This window comes from Haliotis cracherodii, unplaced genomic scaffold, assembly GCF_022045235.1.
Source record: "Haliotis cracherodii isolate W230 unplaced genomic scaffold, xgHalCrac1.p SCAF_20, whole genome shotgun sequence".
Taxonomy (NCBI): Eukaryota; Metazoa; Mollusca; class Gastropoda; order Lepetellida; family Haliotidae; genus Haliotis; species Haliotis cracherodii.
Window position 1 is genome coordinate 9,563,903 of NW_027266276.1, and position 22,866 is coordinate 9,586,768.

The window sequence follows — 22,866 nt, forward strand, 5'->3', positions numbered from 1 at the left end:
CAGAGATTGTAAGGTAATCGGAGGTCGTAAGTTTCATTTGTACGATCTGGTAATTCCGCAATCGTACGGTGGCCATTCTGCAAACGTTACGCGATCATACCGCGTAAATTCTGCGTAGCGAACGCGGTGTTCTTGCACAATTGTAACGCGATGTAATTAATTAAGGTGGTGAAAAGAGTTTTTCGAAGGGCTAATACCATAGATGAAAAATAATACCTTTAACTTATTTCAATCAGACCACAAATACTATAGTATGGCCATTCATGATTGCGATTGACGAGATGTGATGATGCAGATAGCAAAACAACTGTTCTGCAGAACATAACGTATTCCGTACCAACAATTATCAGGGTGAATTATCATCTGAGGTAGGACTCAATCTAACGGGACACACGGCATTTTCATTTACATAAATCAGATTAAATCGCCAGCAGTTCAACATTAAACTACCCATAAACGCGAGTCTTGAATACAGTTTGGTTTCCAACAGAATCGTCCTTTCTGAATGACATCGATGTTTCATTACTTATCCAGTTGATCAGTGATACCATTGTGTATGTGTTCAACATTTTATGTCTTCAAAAAATTATGTGATGATTATCATAACTGCAGTTCCCTCAAAGACGTTGATCTTGTTGCTTGCATTCTGTATTCATACATCCCAGATGAGTGCACATATACCTGCCTAAAATGCGAGCCAGGCGGGCGCCAAGGAAATGAGCAAATACTGGATGAAAAAATGTTTTTTCCATACTTGGGAAAACTTTCAAAGCGTGGAAACAAATTTCAGACGACTATTTCTGATGTGTCCAAATGTGAACTGGATGTACTGCATCGGATTCAGTTTTATTTCTTTAGATTTTTTTACTGCGTACTGTCACCGTATCGGTGGTCTGGTGGACAGAGCGTCTGCGCGGAGGACGGAAGGTGGGCGGTTCGATCATGTACTGTGTCTGAGTGGGGTATTCATGTTAAACTGAAGCATGGTATCTCAGTGGGCTGGCACTTAGAAACCTGCATTAGCCCGGACTAATATGTATGCAAGTCGCTACATGAGTGCAGTACATTTGAACGCGACGTTTAACTCCATTCCACCTCGCCTCACCAACTACAAGCATGACCCCATGGCCGTCTGGTCGCCTTGGGGTTAAAGTCTGGCTCGTAAGACCCAGGACCCAGGTACGTTTTCCAGCTTTGTCCATCGAGTTGGATGCTCGAGAATGCAAAGGTATAAACTCCTTCTATGCATTGAACGGAGAAGAAAATCAATTTGTAATCAGGCAATCGCATTCGGGTCTTGCTAAATCGATCGTATCACGTTCGAGGAAAATATATTTCTGAAATAAGGAGGACGGGACAAATTAACGGTAGTCTCACGAAAGCATACGATCCTTAATACCAGATTTACACATTCTCTCCTTCCGCAGCAGTTTATCAAATCTTTGGCAAATTTATCAAGTTAGTTAAATAATAGGTTAACATCAAATTTCCAAATCAATGAATCCATACACTAGGTAGCTATAGTCATCACGTTGCAATACATTAATGACAGATAGATGGGTTAATGCATTTCCCAACAATAACAATTTCTATTGACAGATGCCATGTACATGGCTACTTTATCAAAGGAATGGGGCCTCACACGGCTCCTGGTCAAGATATTGCCAATGCATCAAATCTTTATTTTTTTATCGCGGGACATTTCACCATTGATTCCAGCGATTTGCTTTAAACGTCCTGGGGAGTTCCGTTTAAATATGGTATTAACCGCAGTACAAACACGACAGGACGATTAGAACTATATCCCCCAGCTAGCCTCGTTAATGTGATGGGGCGCGAAATCGTGCAACTTCTCGTTTCAAGGCCGGGTAACAAGGCAAGTCATAGTTACATGATTGTTCAGAGACAGAGGTGCGATCTAACTGTTACATATACCTTACCATATGTAAAGTTGGTATTTGTGTTGTGAGCTACGTTTTGTCATAGGATTATATCACTTCTCTGACGACTTCTGAACGCTGAGTTCCCGCGGTGCTTAAAGATACCATCATGTAATTTGACCGCACCCCCGAAGAGAGATTTATCTTTACGGGCAAAACTACCTTGCTAGAAAGTAGTGACTGTGTGTCTGTGTTAGCAGTTGCATGTAATGTGATGATAATGCAATCAGGAAACAATGAAAGCTTTATCTTACACATTATCATTATGCACCACATGTCCATGATTGCAGCAATTGTGTCTCGTTAATCTGCCTTGCATGTCGAAAATAGTAATTGCAAGCTGCACGTAGCAAGTTAAAATAGCATGTAGAAGTATGATCATGTAGTATGACACTGTAGTATGTAGCTTGTGGCATGTAGTGTGTAGTATGTGGCGAGTAGTATGTACATGTAGTATGTGGCGAGTAGCAAGTATAAAGTTGCATGTAGCGTGTATGGTGAAGCGTGTGGAAATAGCAGGAGTGAGTGAGTGAGTATGGTTTTACGCCGCTTTTTTGCAATATTCCAGCAATATCACGGCGGGGAACACCAGAAATGGGCTTCACACATTGTACCCATGTCGGGAATCGAACCCGGGTCTTCGGCGTGATGAGCTAACGCTTTAACCACTAGGCTACCCGACCGCGCCGGAAATAGCAGGAAAGCAGGTAGCAATTAACATCGTGTAGAATGTAGCAAATAGCAGTGGCATGTAGCATGTGGTATGTCGCGTGTATCAAGTAGCATGTAGCATGTAATATGTAGTATATAGCGTGTTGCATGTAGCATGTAGCGTGTGGTATGTTGCGTGTTGCATGTAGTATGTAGCATGTTGCATGTTGTATATAGTATGTAACGTGTTGCATGTAGAATGTAGCAAATAACAGTGGAATGTAGCATGTAGTATGTCGCGTGTATCAAGTAGCATGTAGTATGTAGTATATAGCACGTTGTATGTAGCGTGTTGCATGTAGCATGTAGCGTGTGGTATGTAGCGTGTTGCATGTAGTATGTAGCGTGTAGCATGTAGCGTGTAGCGTGTAGCATGTAACATGTAGGATGTAACGTGTGGCGTGTGGCATGTAACATGTAGTATGTAATGTGTGGCGTGTGCCATGGGGCATGTAACATGTAGTATGTAGCGTGTTGCATGTAGCAATAGCGTGTAGTTTGTAGCATGTAGCGTGTAGAAATAGAAGGTAGCAAGTGGCAAGTAACATCGTGTAGCAGGTAGCAAATAGCAGTGGCATGTAGCTTGTAACATGTAGCGTGTAGCAAGTAGCATGTAGTATGAAGCGTGTTGCATGTAGCATTAACGTGTATGGTGTAGCGTATAGAAGTTATATGTAGCATGTAGTATGTCACGTGTTGCATGTAGCATGTAGTATGTCGCGTGTTGCGTGTATTATGTAGCGTGTTGCATGTAGCATTAGCGTGTGTGGTGTAGCGTATAGAAGTTGCATGTAGCAGGTAGCAAGTAACAACGTATAGCAGATAGCTTGCAATATGTTGCGTGTAGCAAGTATCAGGTAGCATTTAGAGGTAGCATGTAGCATGTAACATAGAGCGTTTAGCAAATATGACCCTCAGTACCCTTGTAGTCCATCATAGATTAGAAATCACTATAACATGCCTGCGATTAATAAAGTCAATTTTCAAATTCAAATTCTAAAGGTTCTTCAAAGCTACATACATTAGAACAATCAGCAATCAGACAGGTTTCATCAGTAATGGAACAATGCCTACAAAAATCAGTATACGTTGAAAGTCCTGAAATTTTAGAAAAAGTAAACATTTTGATATCGGCAGTATCGATTATGACGTCAGGTGACTATTATTATCAGTGACTTTCGCAGTATAACGATATAAGCAATACGTGCCGTAGGAATGAATTAGTAATGCTCGCACTACTAGCTAAGAAGCTGTGTCAAAAACGCCTGGGATAATGATGGTTATGTTATTGGTTGGAATTGTATGAATAATACCTTTCTGTAAGGTATGCATTAAAAGTACAAGGGAAATAGAAAGCCTATCCATAATGATAAGAAAGCTCTGCTAAAACCAGATTCCTTTGTCCGAATTAACAGCACATTCCCCCATCCATATGGTTAAACGAATAAATTCAGCTTTGGTCCTCCACTTGACGCTTTTTGATAAAATACCTAGTCAAATACACCAATCTCCCATATAGAGAATGACAAGCATCACCTTTGTATCAGCAAAACTTATTGAATTGCTTTGCGTTGACAACCAATATTTGTTCAAACGGAAATTATCTATTTTCGCGCTATGCATTTCATGATTGTTATTTATGAGAATATTTACAAAAGTATAAAATACTGAATAAAAACCCTTCTTAAAAGGAATAGAGGTATAATATATATTGAACCTTCTCATGTCAATATGGAAGCATTTTGATATGATATTTCTTTGTTGAATGAAGAAAGTTGGACGATAAAAAAACAGTAACCGAGGGGGCAAAAACATAACGTTTTCGCGTTCATTTTAAAGATGATAAGAACTTTTCACATACGACTGCAGTACCCGAGACGGGCTGTCCCACGTTCAACGTAAACTGCTATACCTGAACCCGGTAATGACGGCGTTGTGTGGGCAACACGAACGCTCAAACATATACTGCTAGAAAGCTTGGATGTATTTTGGGCTTTGCGGTGGGCGATATGAAAATGTGTGACGTCATCGACAAACACAGAACATAACACACGTCATTCCATTGTGCAAGACGTTGTTCAGTATGTCTGCTGGTAGGGGTCGACACAACTGCTTAGTTATTGAGGTATTTTTAAAGGTAAAAGTGGTGTTATTTAAGAAATATGTTTTGGACGTTTATGGAAGAATATACAAAAATGGATTTGCACGCTGTGTAAAAATATATTAATTAGGCAATATAGCAATCTGACCGCCTCCGTGGTCTAGTGATAGAGCGTCCACCCGGAGAGCGGAAGGTCCGGGGTTCAATCCAAGGCCACGTCATACCAAAAGACGTTAAAAGATGGTACTTGTTGTTACCCTGTCTGGCGCCCGGCATTAAAGGGCTAAAACAAGGACTGGTCGGCTCGGAGTCAGTAAACTGTGTCTGAGTGGGATATTTCCGTTAAACTGCGGCATGGTATCTCAGTGAGCTAGCACTATAAATCGGCATCTGTCCGGACTAGTACAAGCAGCCACACACACGTACATGTACGTCACTATATAAGTGCAATAATCTTGGACGCAACGTTAAACTCAATTTCAACCCACCTCACAATATAGCAATCTTACAAATAAATAAGTCAAGGTCATTACTTTTAAGACTGCTTATTCAGTCATGAGCACAAACAAACTGAAGACACTGTCGGGAAATCAGTGACAAAGTCATCGTTTCAACGCAGCAATACAACACAGCCTTCACGCGAAACTAACGGAAAAGAAAATGCTTTGACAGCTATTCAAATGCCAGGAAATCACTTACAATTAAATCATTATGACATACATTACACCTACGATCCTTGAAAATAAATATGAAGTCATTTTGAGCTATTTTGAAGTACTCGTCAATCATCATGACCAATCAATATGATCAAAGTTGTCAATCATTCACAAGCACTACTAATCAACCATTACTTTGACCCGTGAAGATCCGGGGTATAATAGGTCTTCAGCAACCCATGCTTGCCGTAAAAGGCGACTATGGTTGTCGTAAGAGGCGACTAACGGAATCGGGTTGTCAGACTCGCTGACTTGGTTGATGCATATCATCGATCCCAATTGCGTGGATCGATGCTCATGATATCAATCACTGGATTGTCTGGTCCAGACTCGATTATTTACAGACCGCCGTCATATAGCTGGAATATTCCTATGTGTTGCGTTAAACAACAAACCAACCAACCAATCACTACTTCAATTACAATTATTATATTACAGCCAGCATCAATAAACGCCATCATAATATTAAATCATCAAATACCACTGATCATGAATCATCTACATCAATAAATCACATCATCATAGTCAATCACCAATCATCACCGTCATTTATAAGATAACATTCAATTAACGATTTCATTCGATACAATAAAATCCACAAAGCCTTTCCATATTCATAAGAAAAGTCCAAAGTTCGATTACGAATTTATCATGAACAAATAGTGATGGTCCCACAAGTGGCACCCGTCACAAACACATGCAAAGGCAAGTCAACTGTTCACATAAACATAAAACAAGGATTTGCACAGAACATTTGTCACCGACGCGTCAAATTTGGAAATTCCCTCCACGCGTCTTGCATTATCAGCTCCTGGCAAGAGTCGCATGATGCTCTTTTGAAATCTTCGTAGAAAGAGGATGCTCGTTTGTACCTCAGAAGTAAATTTTATTATTCCAGTTATATCACGGCGTGTCAGCTTAATGTGGGTGGAAAGCCCGAAGTGATGCAGATCTCAGACGTTTACCACTTCGGTGAAACCCACGAGCACGGGTATGGTGCTGACAAACCTAGAAACATAGTCGTGGCGAACCGGGATTCGAACCGACAATCATAGGTTTCTGGCATGCCCAAGGGACGCAACTCTGCACAGCGAATCGCGGCGCCATAGACGACTGGGCCACCTGTGCTCCCTTTTGAATCTTTATGCATAGATCTAAATATGATAGTTTCAAAATGAACACATAACAAATGGCTTATCTACGAAAACAGTAACATTTGTGCATGTTTAAAGAGTCACAATACCATGTTTCATGATATGATATGAAGAGCTTAGAGCCAAAAGGGACAAAAAAGCACTTTGGCCTTTCTGCATATTATTGACAAATAACATCGATGAGTTCTTGTCTACTTGTAGAAAAAATATTGCACGTTTTCATTGATACGTTTTTGAAATATAGCTACTTACAATTCTGTAAAAGGGGCCAAAGTCAAGTTCCAAATGGGGCAAAGTGACTTTGCTAGATTTTGGCCCTTTTAGCTCTCATTTCGGTGTGTGGTTGAGACTGGTTGTTCAAGAAATGTTGAAAGTTTGGACACCTTATTATTGTTTCAACCATTTCAACAAAGTTGGTATTAGTTTAAATCACTTAAAAGAGCTTCAATAGTATGTGTTTATACTTTCAGTAGTAGTTTATCAATCACACATGTTAAATCCCATGCAAATGCCTGACGGTTAAAAAGGGCCAAAATACAGCCATTGGCCCCTTCCGCCCTTACAAATATCAAAAACGTAAGTTTATTTCCTTTTTTAAATGTTTGTATGTCTGTTAGAATGTGGTAAAGTTTAGGAATGTATCGGTAAATTAAAAAAAAGTTTATAAGCAGGTATAAAGTTATTATTTTCATTACTTTGCTCAAAACGGACTCCACTTGATATTAGCCCTTATGGTTCTAAGTTCTTCAGGGTCGGTCGGGTAGCCTAGTGGTTAAAGCGTTCGCTCGTCACGCCGAAGATCTGGGTTCGATTCCCGACATGGCTACAATGTGTGAGGCCCATTTCTGGTGTCCCCCGCCGTGATATTGCTGGAATATTGCTAAAAGCGCCGTTAAACCATACTCACTCTCTCACTCTAAGTTCTTCATATGGACCTAAACTCGCATCCAGGAGAAGGTAGTGAAGTAGGCAGGTGGTTGAAGCGCTTGGCTCGCCACAGAGAAGACCAGGGTTCAATTCCAAACTTAAGTACAGTGTGGAAAGCCTATCTCTTATGTGTCTCGTCGTGACAATGCAAAAGCATTGTTAACAAACGGCCTAAAACAACACTCGCTCACTCATCCAGAGGAGGAACAATGTTATGTTTATATTTCGTGTTCTGAAATCTAACCGTCACGTAGCCAGAGATATAGCAGGTTGTTCCTGGGGAGTCAGGAGGAGACCCATATGGAACCTGTACGTTTACAGCACGAAGGAAACTCTATCCATTAATCTCAACACACAACATGCAATAACATAGTGATTCCTACAAGCTACACTAGGTCAAGGAGACAATATACTGTTTTTATCAGCTCTTTAAGACGCGGGTTATTGGACTACGTCGGGCCATAATTGTTGCATGTGGTTCAATACATTCCAGCTGTAATCCTATGGACCTCCATTAAATATTCTTAGGGTAAAATGTCGGCAACACAAAAAAAATGGTGCAAGAGATTTTGGAAAATAATATTTGGGCTTATTTATAGCTTATAGATTAAAATAGTAACTCGGTTATTTTTCAGCGAAAGAATATCAAGTCTCATCACAAAAAATACCAACATGTGGTTGGTCTCTCAGATTGGACTGAATTGGACTGGCATGGCCTGGGATATGAAGACAGGAGATGGGGTAGCCATGTGGATACATGGTTTTCTCATTACGGCGGAGACTCGTTATAGGTGATAACGCTTGTCGTTAGAGGCGACTTACGGGATCGGGTGGTCAGGCTTGCTGACTTGGTTGATGCATGTCATCGTATCCAAATTGCAAGGATCGATGCTCATGATATCAATCACTGGATTGTCTGGTCCAGATTCGATTATTTACAGACCGCCGTTATACAGCTGGAATATTGCTTAGTTCGGCGTTAAACAAGAAACAAACAAACATTACGGCGGAGACCCGAGGTTAGTGCAATATGCGAAGCATGTTTGTGGTGTCGCTCAACGTTGATCCGGGGGCACGGGTGGCCCAGTCGTCTAAGGCGTCGCGATTCGCTGTGCAGAGTCGCGTCCCTTGGGCACGCCAGAAACCTATGATTGTCGGTTCGAATCCCGGTTCGACCCGATTATGTTTCTAGGTTTGTCAGCATCATACCCGTGCTCGTGGTTTTCACCGAAGTGGTAAACGTCTGAGACCTGCATCACTTCCCTCCCACATTAAGCTGACACGCTGTGATATAACTGGAATACTGTTAAAAACGACGTTAAACCCTACTCACTCACTCACTAACATAGACCTACGACAGGTGTGGGTGTGGTTCTGACAAACCTAGAAACATAATCTAGATCTGGGAGAACCGGGATTCGAACCCACAGTCATAGGTTTAGGAATAATAAAACATTCAAGGAAAAACGTTACAAAGGTTATTTATCGTAAGAATATTAAGACAGAACTATACAAAGGTTATTATCATAGGGATGTTAGAATCCGGTCCCCGTAGCGTTTAGGACATGTGAACAAGCCACCTGTTTGTTTGAACAAATAAAGCTTCACGTCATGACAAGGGCCATTATGTTGTTAATTACTGGAAACAAATGCCCCCGTGAGACTAATATGACAAGCTTGTTCACCAATCACTCCAACAGCAAGAAGAGTTTGTATTGACAAATGACGTAAGGTAGTGGTTGTTTCCACTCCCTTGGTCCCCGGCAGGGATATTATGTACACGGAAAACCTGTTCCAGACGCTTAAACATTGTGAAAATATCAAGACAAACATTCGGCCTGTAACACTTAGAGGTGGGTATTATTTGTTCTGGGTATTGGCCAAATTTCAATATTTGCACCCCCGTGGCAATACAAGGGGAATCAATCGTGGTAACTGAGCCGGAGGCAACGGTTATTTTTTTTTCGAATAACATGGTTCCTAACGTTATGTTTTGAGGAATCGCGTTTAAAATCGTGACCTTAGGTTGCAATGGGATACTTGTCAATACATCGGTCACAGTATGGGGGAGTTTATGTGGGAGAGAGTTATATGCGCTTATGCAGTAAAATGAGATGTGAAGAGTTTAATACCGTTTTGAACAGTATTCCAGTTGCCATTGCTTGCTTGCTTGCTTGATGTGAAAGGGTTGGTTGGTTTGTTTGTCGTTTGACGCCGCACTCAGCAATATTCAAGTTATATGACGGCGGTCTGTAAATAATCGAGTCTGGACCAGACAATCCAGTGATTGACATCATGAGCATCAATCCACGCAATTGGGATTGATGACGTGCGAGCCTGACCACCCGATCCCGTTAGTCGCTTCTTACGACAAGCATAGTCGCCTTTTACGGCAAGCATGGGTTGCTGAAGACCTGTTCTACCCCGGATCTTCACGGGTCGGATGTGATAGGGAAACTCGTCGGCATTCGCAAAGTTGCTGAATTCACCACACGAATATGGTTAATGGATTCGAACACCGACCATTCGATCCTGGCACGGCATGTAAGGGAAATATATTACCTGATGTCTTATGCTTCCTCACTCTCAGAAGATGTCTTGATTATCTTTGATCGCTAGAGGCAACACAGTACAGAGACAGTTAAATGAATTGATCACTAAGAATCAGTGATGACCGCAGGTGTTCGCGAAAAGGGTACGCATGTCCCGCCCTAAATTTGTTTAATGTTTACATTATTGATTCCACTAGCTAATCGATTCTGACTGATTCAAGTAGGTTTCGAATCAATATATTCATCTCTGAGTGAAACAATCGTGCAGCTTTTATCTATTGAAAAGTTTTTCCATCGCAGTATTTTAAAAAATGAATTTTTTAATGATCACTTGAAGATTACAAAATGCAGAGTTGCAGTTTCTGCACTAGTACATCTTTGGTAATGACAGTATAACGATATACGAGACGGAACAGAGAACGTGACTTTAGGCTCTTCTCTGTGGTCGACTGTGACGACACATCGTTTGCGTCACCATGACGTGTGTGACGTCATGTCAGTTCCAGGGCCTGTTTCATTTAGGAGATAAACAGTATGTGTCTCCAGATTTGAGGGTTCTATGGAGTAACCGAGCACCCAAACCCCATTTGGGACGGACGATGTTATTTGTTATTTAAGCTAGTTAAGGACAGTTAAATCACATTGAAACTTAGTCATATTCCATTTTCGACAATATAAACATCAAGCAACACGCCTCTTCGCGATGTAGGACTTATTTTACCCGATGATGACTTATAGTTTAAATTTATGCCCCATATAAATCCTAAACATAAAACAAACAGAAAGTGAAAATAAACAGTAATGAAAAAGGCAGTGACATTTCACTTTTTATAACTATAGAGACAAAAATGTCTCGAATCGAAAATGTGTGGGTTGTGACAGGATCATGTGTCCAGTATATGGCAACACTTCACACGTACACCTACCTACCTACTTAAATCAACCCCCACACGTACATGTTCATGTGCAGGAAGTAAAAGAATACAATGTAACCGCTGAAACAGTTGTTTAATACCATCACTGGAAACAAAATAGATTTGACATTACGTTTTTTACTTATTCGGTACAAAAAACGTTCATTGAAATGAAGCACTATTGACATAATCAATACTTATAATCCATCTGAAACAAAATATGTTTGGAATGCATTTAACTACAAACTTGTAATGTGATACACTGACATCATGATTAGCTGTTTTCGGTATTAAAATAATTTATTGACAACTTCTGCTTGTACGTCAAATGTTGTTTAAAAACGACATCCATGCGTACACATATATACGTACGAAATACTTACTGGATGTGTTGCAGTGTTTTGCTTATCATAAGCAATTACGCTGTGTTATAATTATTGGAGTATTATACTGAACGACTGAAAATATATCTCTGATTTGATATAATCATGTGTTTGATTTTCAAATGAAATTATCTTAAGTTGGAGAAGTTATATACCAAAATTTAACTTTACTGGCGCTTAGTCAGAACTCACAAAATATTTCTACAAGGTTTTTTAAAAATATAATTTGATTTAAAAATCTAAATTTAAAAAAAAACACGCAAATTACACACCTGCTGATGGGTACCTCAGACATCATAACCTGGAAAATATCTTATCTTCGGCACAAATTTACAATATTTCAAAGATGTTAGAGGTCATGTGGTTGCAAATTAATTTCCTACCCCAGTTTTGAATCAATTGAGTTTTACGAAAAGAATTTTATCCAGCCACAGATTACGTTTACAGGAAAGAGTGATGGTTAAACAGACATAATCATACTTAACAACAGTTCCTTTAATATACCTTCTGTTGCCCATCAGATTATAATACTAATAAATATAATGTAATTTTACTTTAGTACCAGGCTGCTTATTAATCAGAGCAACTTCGATTTGGTTGGGGCACTTTTCCATATTCTGTTTGCAAATCAAGCGGTCTCAATTATCACGAAGCATCTATTGTGTCGAGACATCAAGGCAATCCAACTGGAAGGCATATCTATCGTTTTGCAAGCTTCGCATGCATTTATATGGTTTCATGGAGAGAGAGAGAGAGAGAGAGAGAGAGAGAGAGAGAGAGAGACTAAGAGAGAGACTAAGAGAGAGAGGGAGAGTGGGAGAGAGAAACAGAAAGAGAGAGAGAAAGAGAGAGAGAAAGAGGGAGGGGAGAACTCTCAGCACAATGTAGTAAACATTAAGTAAGTGGAGTAAGATTGAACTCACTTTTAATTAGCATATTTTATTTGAGAAGGCAGTGTAGCAGGTGTTTTAATCACTAGGCTACACTATCGCCCTGTTATAATAGAGCAGACAGTGTGTGGCAGGTGTTTTAATCACTAGACTGCACTATCGCCCGGTTATAATAGAGAAAGCAGTATACGGCAAGTGTTTTAATCGCTAGGCTACCCTATCGCCCTGTTATAATAGAGAAGACAGTGTACGACAGGTATTTTAATCACTAGGCTACCCTATCGCCCTTTTATAAGGCAGTGTGGACCATGCATTTTAATCGCTAGGCTACCCTATCGCCCTGTTATAATAGAGAAGGCAGTGTGGACCATATGCTTTAATCGCAAGGCTACCCTATTGCCCTGTTATGATAGAGAAGGCAGTGTGAGGCAGGTGTTTTAATCACTAGGCTACCCAATCGTCCTGTTATAAGGCAGCGTGGATCAGGTGTTTTAATCGCTAGGCTACCCTATCGCCCTGTTATATTAGAGAAGGCAGTGGGAGGCAGGTGTTTAATCACTAGGCTACCCAATCACCCTGTTATAATAGAGAAGGCAGTGTGGAGCAGGTGTTTTAATCACTAGACTGCACTATCGCCCGGTTATAATAGAGAAAGCAGTATACGGCAAGTGTTTTAATCGCTAGGCTACCCTATCGCCCTGTTATAATAGAGAAGACAGTGTGTGACAGGTGTTTAAATCACTAGGCTACCCTAATGCCCTGTTACAATAGAGAAGGCAGTGTACGACAGGTATTTTAATCACTAGGCTACCCTATGGCCCTGTTATAAGGCAGTGTGGACCATGCATTTTAATCGCTAGGCTACCCTATCGCCCTGTTATATTAGAGAAGGCAGTGGGAGGCAGGTGTTTAATCACTAGGCTACCATATCGCCCTGTTATAATAGAGAAGCCAGTGTGGAGCATGTGTTTTATTCACTAGGCTACCCTATCGCCCTGTTATAAGGCAGTGTGGACCATGCGTTTTAATCGCTAGGCTACCCTATCGCCCTGTTATAATAGAGTACTAGGCAGTATGCGGCAGGTGTTTTAATCACTAGGCTACCCTATCGCCCTGTTATAAGGCAGCGTGGATCAGGTGTTTTAATCGCTAGGCTACCCTATCGCCCTGTTATAATAGAGAAGGCAGTGTGGACCAGGTGTTTTAATCACTAGGCTACCCTATCGCCCTGTTATAATAGAGTACTAGGCAGTGTGAGGCAGGTGTTTTAATCACTAGGCTACCCTATCGCCCTGTTATAAGGCAGCGTGGATCAGGTGTTTTAATCGCTAGGCTACCCTATCGCCCTGTTATATTAGAGAAGGCAGTGGGAGGCAGGAGTTTAATCACTAGGCTACCATATCGCCCTGTTATAATAGAGAAGCCAGTGTGGAGCATGTGTTTGAATCACTAGGCTACCCTATCGCCCTGTTATAAGGCAGTATGCGGCAGGTGTTTTAATCACTAGGCTACCCTATCGCCCTGTTATGATAGAGAAGACAGTGTGGACCAGGTGTTTTAATCACTAGGCTACCCTATCGCCCTGTTATAATAGAGTACTAGGCAGTATGCGGCAGGTGTTTTAATCACTAGGCTACCCTATCGCCCTGTTATGATAGAGAAGACAGTGTGGACCAGGTGTTTTAATCACTAGGCTACCCTATTGCCCTGTTATAATAGAGTACTAGGCAGTATGCGGTAGGTGTTTTAATCGCTAGGCTACCCTATCGCCCTGTTATGATAGAGAAGACAGTGTGGACCAGGTGTTTTAATCACTAGGCTACCCTATCGCCCTGTTATAATAGAGTACTAGGCAGTATGCGGCAGGTGTTTTAATCACTAGGCTACCCTATCGCCCTGTTATAATAGAGAAGGCAGTATGCGGCAGGTGTTTTAATCACTAGGCTACCCTATCGCCCTGTTATAATAGAGAAGGCAGTATGCGGCAGGTGTTTTAATCACTAGGCTACCCTATCGCCCTGTTATAAAAGAGAAGGCAGTATGCGGCAGGTGTTTTAATCACTAGGCTACCCTATCGCCCTCTTATAATAGAGTACTAGACAGTATGCGGCAGGTGTTTTAATCACTAGGCTACCCTATCGCCCTGTTATAATAGAGAAGGCAGTATGCGGCAGGTGTTTTAATCACTAGGCTACACTATCGCCCTGTTATAATAGAGAAGGCAGTATGCGGCAGGTGTTTAATCACTAGGCTACCCTAACGCCCTGTTATAAGGCAGCGTGGACCAGGTGTTTTAATCGCTAGGCTACCCTATCGCCCTGTTATAACAGAGAAGGCAGTTCGGACCAGGTGCTTTACCCAGAAGGTCACCGAGTGCGATTAGCTTTTAAGCATTGTTATGCACCACATCCAGGTTATGGTCACAACAATAGAACGCACAAAATGGGGAATAAACCAATGTTTTCAACGTGACAAGCGAACGCTTTAACCTCTAGCGGACCGCATAGCACGGTAATATTAGGGAAGCTGTGGCGGGTGGATGCTTTATGATGTTAAGCTACCTTTCCGCCCAGTTATAACAGAAGGTAGGGTAGTGCTATACCTTCTACCCTATCGCTGTTATAATAGAGGAAGCAGTGAGTTCTTGAAAGTATAATACCCTGTCGAAGAATAACAGTGAGTGACTGAGTGAGTATGGTTTTACGCCGCTTTAAGCAATATTCCAGCAATATCACGGCGGGGGACACCAGAAATGGGCTTCACACATTGTACCCATGTCGGGAATCGAACCCGGGTCTTCGGCGTGACGAGCGAACGCTTTAACCACTACACTACCCGACCACCCCCGAAGAATGATAACACAAAATGGTGTATTGTTAATATTATGAATATGAAATTGTCAATAATACCCCTGTCCGACATCCGTAAATTGTTTCTATAATTCTAGTACTACATTGATTGACTTTTACACGTATACCCCAATTTGCATCCGATTTGCAAACATCCCTGTCTTCTGGCCGACCACTTAAGACAGAGAATGCAACAGGTTATAAAATGCCAAGTGAATAATATCATGCGTTTGCCATCTTGTTACCTTCACGCTGGTCTCATACGCGTGTCAGCTTAATTTTGGAGGAAAGCCCGAAGTGATGCAGGTCTCAGACGTTTACCACTACGGTGAAACCAACGAGCACGGGTATGGTGCTGACAAACCTAGAAACATAATCGGGGCGAACCGGGATTCGAACCCACAATCATAGATTTCTGGCGTGCCCAAGGGAAGCAACTCTGCACAGCGAATCGCGGCGCCTTAGACGACTGGGCCACCCGTGCCCCCTAACATAAATTAGATAAACTTAAATTTATGTTCTGAGCGCTCAAAACTGGCACAACCGGCTTTCAAATTCTGAAGACAATGATTTGGAACGGTCTTGTCGCTTTCATTTTTTCTACATCCAAAGATAAGCTGTTAGTAGCAAACGGGAAACATCACACAAAACGAATTAGATCAAATTAAATGTACATGGTCGGTTAGCCTGCATTCTCAACAAATATACACGAAAAAAGTTCATGTAACATAAAACAAACTCCAGCGAAGAGAAAAAAGCATAAACGCACTTTTCATCTAAAAACATCAGTCAGAGAACATGAAGACTGGGGCTTTTGTCCGTTTAACGATTTCATTCATTTCAAAAGGATAACAGTTGACGTGTTTATCTTATAGACGTTCATCCTTCATCACGAAAGATTAGATGTGGGGTTGATAAGCGTCCACAAGGACTGCTGTTATATCAAGTGTCATAAATCTACAGTCGCTGATTGGTTGCTGAAGCCGATGACATCCATGTCAACAATATCATCTCTGTTGAAAGGGCGCCTTGATGACCACCCGGCGTCATAATTGTTATTTATCCACAGATTAACACACGTTGAAGGTCAACGTAAACGTGCATGTTGTCGGAATGTGCACTACCCCTGATATTAGGAGTGAGTGAGTGAGTGAGTTGGGTTTAACGCCACTTTAAACAGTATTCCAGTTATATCGCGGCGTGTCAGCTTAATGTGGGAGGAAAGCCCGAAGTGATGCAGGTCTCAGACGTTTACCACTTCGGTGAAACCCACGAGCACGGGTATGGTGTTGACAAACCTAGAAACATAATCGGGGCGAACCAGGATTCGAACCCACAATCATAGCGTTCTGGTGTGCCCAAGGGACGCAACTCTGCACAGCGAATCGCGGCGCCTTAGACGACTGGGCCTACCGTGCCCCCTGATATTAAGATGTGGGTAGTGGTTTACATGCCATTATTTATGTACTACCGGTAACAATTTTTCATTCCAGATTTAACAGCGACAAGATATAAAGCAAGAGATTCACATTATGACTGTTTTACAGTGGAAGAGTCGAGGTTGTTTTGTTTTTTTACACAGTGGCAACGTTAGTGACATACATGCTTGTGGTTAGGGTCCAACTATTTGACATCATGGGGTGCGTGGGTGGGAGGAGGGCATTGTTTGGAAAACAATAGATCGTTTCCGATAATTATTTTCACATAGTGTGGGAAAAGTACTGGTGTTTCATAGAAACAGTGTCAGGGACAAAGGTCACGCAGGGCATGCATAATGCCCTTTTCGTGAACACCTCGTGTCATCACTCATGTTAAGTGATCAATGCATATAGTTTGTATTACTATTTGGCCTTTTCCACCACGGAATCGGTTTCGGCAAATACTACATACCGATTAATTTCTGGCGTTAACGTTTTGACGTTATTAGAAATAGTTGGTTGGTTGGTTTGTTGTTTAACGCTGCTCTCAGCAATATCCCAGCTATATGACGGCGGTCTGTAAATGATCGAGTCTGGACCAGACAATCCAGTGATTGATATCGTGAGCATCGATCCACGCAATCGGGATCGATGACATGCATCAACCAAGTCAGCGAGCCTGACCACCCGATCCCGTTAGTCGCCTTTTACGACAAGCATAGTCTCCTTTTACGGCAAGCATGGGTTGCTGAAGACCTATTCTACCCCGGAATCTTCACGGGTGTATTAGAAATAGGATCAGTGTCATACAACGAATGGTTGTGCAAACAGGTTTAGTGGCAGATATAGTAGTGGATGGGGACAGCAGTTAGAATTAGCATAGTACATGGTTTGTTTGTTGTTTAACACCTCACTCAGCAATATTCCAGCTATACGACGGCGGTCTGTAAAAGAATCGAGTCTGGACCAGACAATCCAGTGATTGACATCAGGAGCATCGATCCATGCTATTGGGATTGAAGACATGCGGCAACCAAGTCAGCGAGCCTGACCACCCGATCCCGTTAGTGGCCTCTTACGACAGGCATAGTCACCTTTTACGGCAAGCATGGGTTCTGAAGACCTGTTCTACCCCGGATCTTCACGGGTCTGGTAGACACTGGTATCATTGGTATTGTGATCGGTAAAGGCAAACGTGGTTTAGCAGAACAGCGGTCAAAGATGTCATAAATGTGTTCTTGCAATCTGAACGAACGGCAGTTGGTCTTTGCTCAACAACAGTTCAATACGAATGATAACACATATCGTGGCAAATATTGATACTTTATCCCTGACATCTCCTGTCTTCCTTATCACTTTGCCCTTTCCGGCAGGCGCAATTAATTATCTGGTGTTGATAATGACAAACAGGGAAATTATTTCAAAATCTGGATTGACATAACGTATTTGTTTCTCCCCTCAACTCGTGTCCTGTTATAGTCACTTCCTCGTGGTATCAATGTCCCTTCAAACGTTCTCGAATCGTAGCCTCTCACCTCCCAATCATTCGCTTTTCGAATTGGTTTGAAAATAATAAAAAAATATTATTATATATTATTATTATCATCATCATCATCATCATCATCATCATTATTATCGTCATCATCATCATCATTATTATTATTTTTATTATTATTATTATTATTAAATTATAAAAATAGATAAATAATAATAATAATAATAATAATAATAATAATAATAATGGTCTGATGATGTACGCCTCTCCGTGATGGGCATGGAAAGGGAGGATGTTATGCCCTGAACCAAATGTTCATCTCCCAGTTAGGGCTACCCCCCACCCACCACCCCACCCCACCCCGAAACTGGTGTTACAGAACGCCGAGATGAGTCTCAATACGGACTGTTCTTTGCACGACATTAACAATTGCGTGTTTGCTGCTGCTCGAACACTGGAGGAACTCCATACAGTTTCAAAAAGATATTCAACCAAAAAAGAGTACTAAGCAAATTAAATCATCTGAAGAAAAACTGGTTCCAAATATAACTAAATGAAGCAATATATATATAGAACTTTGCTTGAAATTACGTTCTTGTTGGCAATCAATTTATAAAACGCAGAACATTAATTTGAAAAAAAAAATGAAATCAAAATACAAGATAACAAAAAGAGAAGATTCTAAATCAAAGCCACATGTTTAGACAGAAAGAAAAAGAAAGTAGAACAAGAAAAATAATTTCATTAAACAAAATAAACTTTTCAAATCAAATGAAAAATATTACGGGCAATAAAATGCAAACCATCCATCTACTATGATAAATCCGTGACCAAAGTTGCATCCCTACATCTGTTTTGGGTCTTTGTTTAAAGTAATCATGACTATCCCCATGTGACAACTCAATTCAATTTTCTAACTCTCATGTTTAACAGGTTCGGATCCCAGATTCGCCCGAGTTACGAATCTTGGTTTGTTAGCACCATGCGTTGGTGAACGTCTAAGACTAATTCTAAATCTTCGGGCTTTCTGTCCACACGAATCTGACAAACCGCCTACATCAGAAATACTGTCACTCTCCTTTGCTCTCTGTTATTTATCACTTCTTTCCGACCATCTTTGCCGACTGTATTTCCACTAACGCCTCCTCTCACGAGTATATATCAACTTTCCCTAGGTCCACCAACCAACGCCTTCTCACACTCTTTCACATATCAGTACGTAAGTCGGTATACAAACCTCAGAATATTGTCCGGGCGGTCGGGTAGCCTAGTGGTTAAAGCGTTCGCTCGTCACGCCGAAGACCCGGGTACGATTCCCGACATGGGTAAAATGTGTGAAGCCCATTTCTGGTGTCCCTGCCGTGATATTGCCCGAATATTGCTAAGAGCGGCGTAAAACCATACTCACTCACTCACTCTGAATATTGTTTGATATCAAATCATGAACGTCTTCGGACACCACGTGTCTCTTCAATGCAACTGTAAAACGTCAAAGACAGAGAAAAACCAGTCTCGATTATCCGCCATTGAACGTGAAAGGCAAAATAGCTGATTATATGAATGAACTCTGAAAATCAATGATGACACCAGGTGTTCGCAAAAAAGGGTAAGCATGTCCTGCTCGACCGTATGCACCCGCCACTGACACAATTTGCCTACAAAGATAAGTGCTTATCACAAGCAATGTGTATTACGGATCAAAATAAAGGGAAATGTAAATGATTAACAGGAGGTACTACATTTCACTACACCTATCGATACTATCAGTACAATTAGATATCGATATTACATATCGATGTGTTAACTTGCATCGGTGTATTGCCAACGGGCCATCAACAATTGTGATGCAACTATAGTTCCATCAGTCAACACGGTTCTAATATTGCCTGATGTAGATACATGTATTAATATTACCATATGTTTGTATGAGTGAGGGAGTGAGTTGGGTTTAACGCCGCTTTTAACAGTATTCCAGTTATATCACGGCGTGTCAGCTTAATGTGGGAGGAAAGCCCGAAGTGATGCAGGTCTCAGACGTTTACCACTTCGCTGAAACCCACGAGCATGGGTATGGTGCTGACAAACCTAGAAACATAATCGAGGTGAACCGGGATTCGAACCCACGATCATAGGTTTCTGGCGTGCTGAGGGGACGCAACTCTGCACAGCGAATCGCGGTGCCTTAGACTACTGGGCCACCCGTGCCCCCCTGTTTGTATGAACACCCCACCATTTGTCCATATGCACATGGACTTGTCTTCATACCAAGTGACATAGATTTACCCACATACACACACAGAGCCACACGCTACGACCCATTACGTGATAGAGGGAACGAGTGGCCCTGAGGCATTACGTGCCACAGCTCGCTGTATGGAGTTGTGGCCCTTGATCATGCCTGGATCCGCATGTCCTGGATTCTAATCCTAGATTCTCCCCGATGATGATCAATAGACAGTGAATACAAAAACTCTCTTCGATATTTATATTAGCGCTTCAAACTTAGCTCGGCTCATTCACACTCTCTCACATGCTACATACACGGCAGATAACTACTCACAGACGTTCATTGAGCTGGGTTTAACGCCACCGCAGTATTCAAGCAAAACCGCTGCGAATCATCTTGACGTGGATGGAACCAGGAAGTGATGCGGGTCTCAGACATTTACAACTTTGGGAAACGCATCAGCACGGGTGCACGGTGCTGACAAACCTACAATCAATATAAGGTCAATCTGGGATTCGAGCCCCGGATCGTGGGTGAACAAATTAAGGCAACGTAGACGACTGGACTTGATGTCTATGAGATGCTAACTGGTTCCAGGAACAAATAGCCACATCTACTTATAAATCTAAAAGAGGCTCTTTAACGACATATTTGGTATAGGTATTTCACGAATGGCACAGTGTGCTACATTTCTATGGCAGTTAACGTTTTTTAAGGTATATGTTCATGACAATAAATATTATGTTGGATTATGATATGCCTTCAAATGTATTTTGCACCGCCTCCGTGGTCTTGTGGTAGAGCGTCCGCCCGGAGTGCGGAAAATCGGGGGTTCGATCCCCGGCCGCGTCATACCAAAAGACGTTAAAATATGGTACTTGTTGTTACCCTGTCTGGCGCTCGGCATTAAGGGGCTAAAACAAGGACTGGTCGGCTCGGAGTCAGTATACTGTGTCTGAGTGGGGTATTCATGTTAAACTGCAGCATGGTATCTCAGTTAGCTTAGCACTATAAATCGGCATTAGTCCGGACTAGTACAAGCAGCCACCCACACATACATACATACACACACACACACACACACACACACACTGCATGCACGTCGCTATGTAAGTGCAATAATCTTGGGCGCGACGTTAAACCCAATTTCCCCTCTCCTCAAATGTATTTTGAGAATACGCGACGTGACATCCATACCACGCTGTCATTAAATACACATGTTTCACCAAATGTAAATTTAAAATGATGACGATGAATAAAATCTGTAAATATCTTATGGTGTCCCTATTCATTTACAACAAACGTAATGACCTATTAATAAAAAAAAATGGCACGTTATTTGCAGATATCCAGATGACAATATATCTGTGATTACGTACCTGTATACACAGGTGGGATCAACAGTTTTATAATACAGTGACGCCCTGCTATTTAAGACCCCGTTAATCCGTCAATTTTGAAGACGTCGATGAACATTTGATGCAATATCACATCCAACCAGTGATTCGTTAATAAGGACTTACATTAATCCGGACTACACTAGAAACGAAACCCTGGATTATCGGTGTCTCCCCTTTGTAGGTAAGTCCCCCAGATCGCAATTTAACCTCTTTTTAAAGTCTTTCCGTAGATGATGCTACGGCTGAACACATTCGGAACATAATTCTTGACACATACACATACAAGGGAAAAAAATTCATTTCGTACTCGTGAGAAATCTCTGCCCCAAGGAGAGACCATTGTACAATACGGACTATATCATGAGCATGTGTTTATGAATCACTATCACATCGTGATGATACCTGTGGTAGCGAAGATGTGTGTATCCTGCCCCACCGGTGACACCTGTCACAAACACATGCAACGGCAAGGTAAAACTTTGTTTGAGCTACACTGACAAACCGACATTCTTCATACGTAACACAACTGGCCTTGCCGCACTAACACTGAAACGTTGCGGCTGGTTACGAAAATATGACGACATACCTACATTTGAACCGTTATCTGTGTCATACTATAAAAAACATCCTCTTTGTAAAGTATAGAAAGAATAAATACCTGAAAACGCACGTTGTCTGTCAAGATTACATCCAGAGGGGAAATCATTCACATATACTCCAAAAATTACATTCACGCCGCTGACTAGTAATCCCAAGAATAGAGAAGCACTTAAGCCTTGCCTCGCCAACTAATCCAGCTAAAGAACTTATAACGAAGAGCCTAGCCTGGGCGCTTCCATTCCGAACAGACAGCGATATCTCTAGCCTCGACGCACTGCAGTGTAATCGGCGAGTAGGTGTGCTGTACGCGAGAAGTTGTGTTACACGCGAGTAGTTGTGTTGTCAGCGAGTATTGATCTAACTTGAGAATCAACCTATGAAAACGTTCGTTACGTACGGGCACGGAACAGTCGCGTGTGCATACTTGTATTATCTCGAAACACAGCCAGGTGATGGTCTGAAACAGCAAGCCTTGTTATTCGACGAATGTGAGGCTGCTGGCATCGGAGTGCCATTCACCAAAGATGCAATGTACGAGACAGGCGTCACAATTATTGTTTATCTATTCATAATTAATTTTGAGGTGTTA

General features: G+C 41.6%; 1 protein-coding gene across 1 annotated transcript in view; it reads right to left on the reverse strand.

Moving 5' to 3' along the window:
* LOC139470218 (secretin receptor-like) overlaps nucleotides 1-22,526 on the reverse strand; it is an 86,950-nt gene extending 64,424 nt beyond the window's left edge. Inside the window, exon 1 of the mRNA XM_071252536.1 lies at nucleotides 22,336-22,526. The gene's annotated coding sequence lies outside the window, so the exon portion shown is untranslated. The remainder of the gene's footprint in view (nucleotides 1-22,335) is intronic.
* Nucleotides 22,527-22,866: the final 340 nt, after the last annotated feature.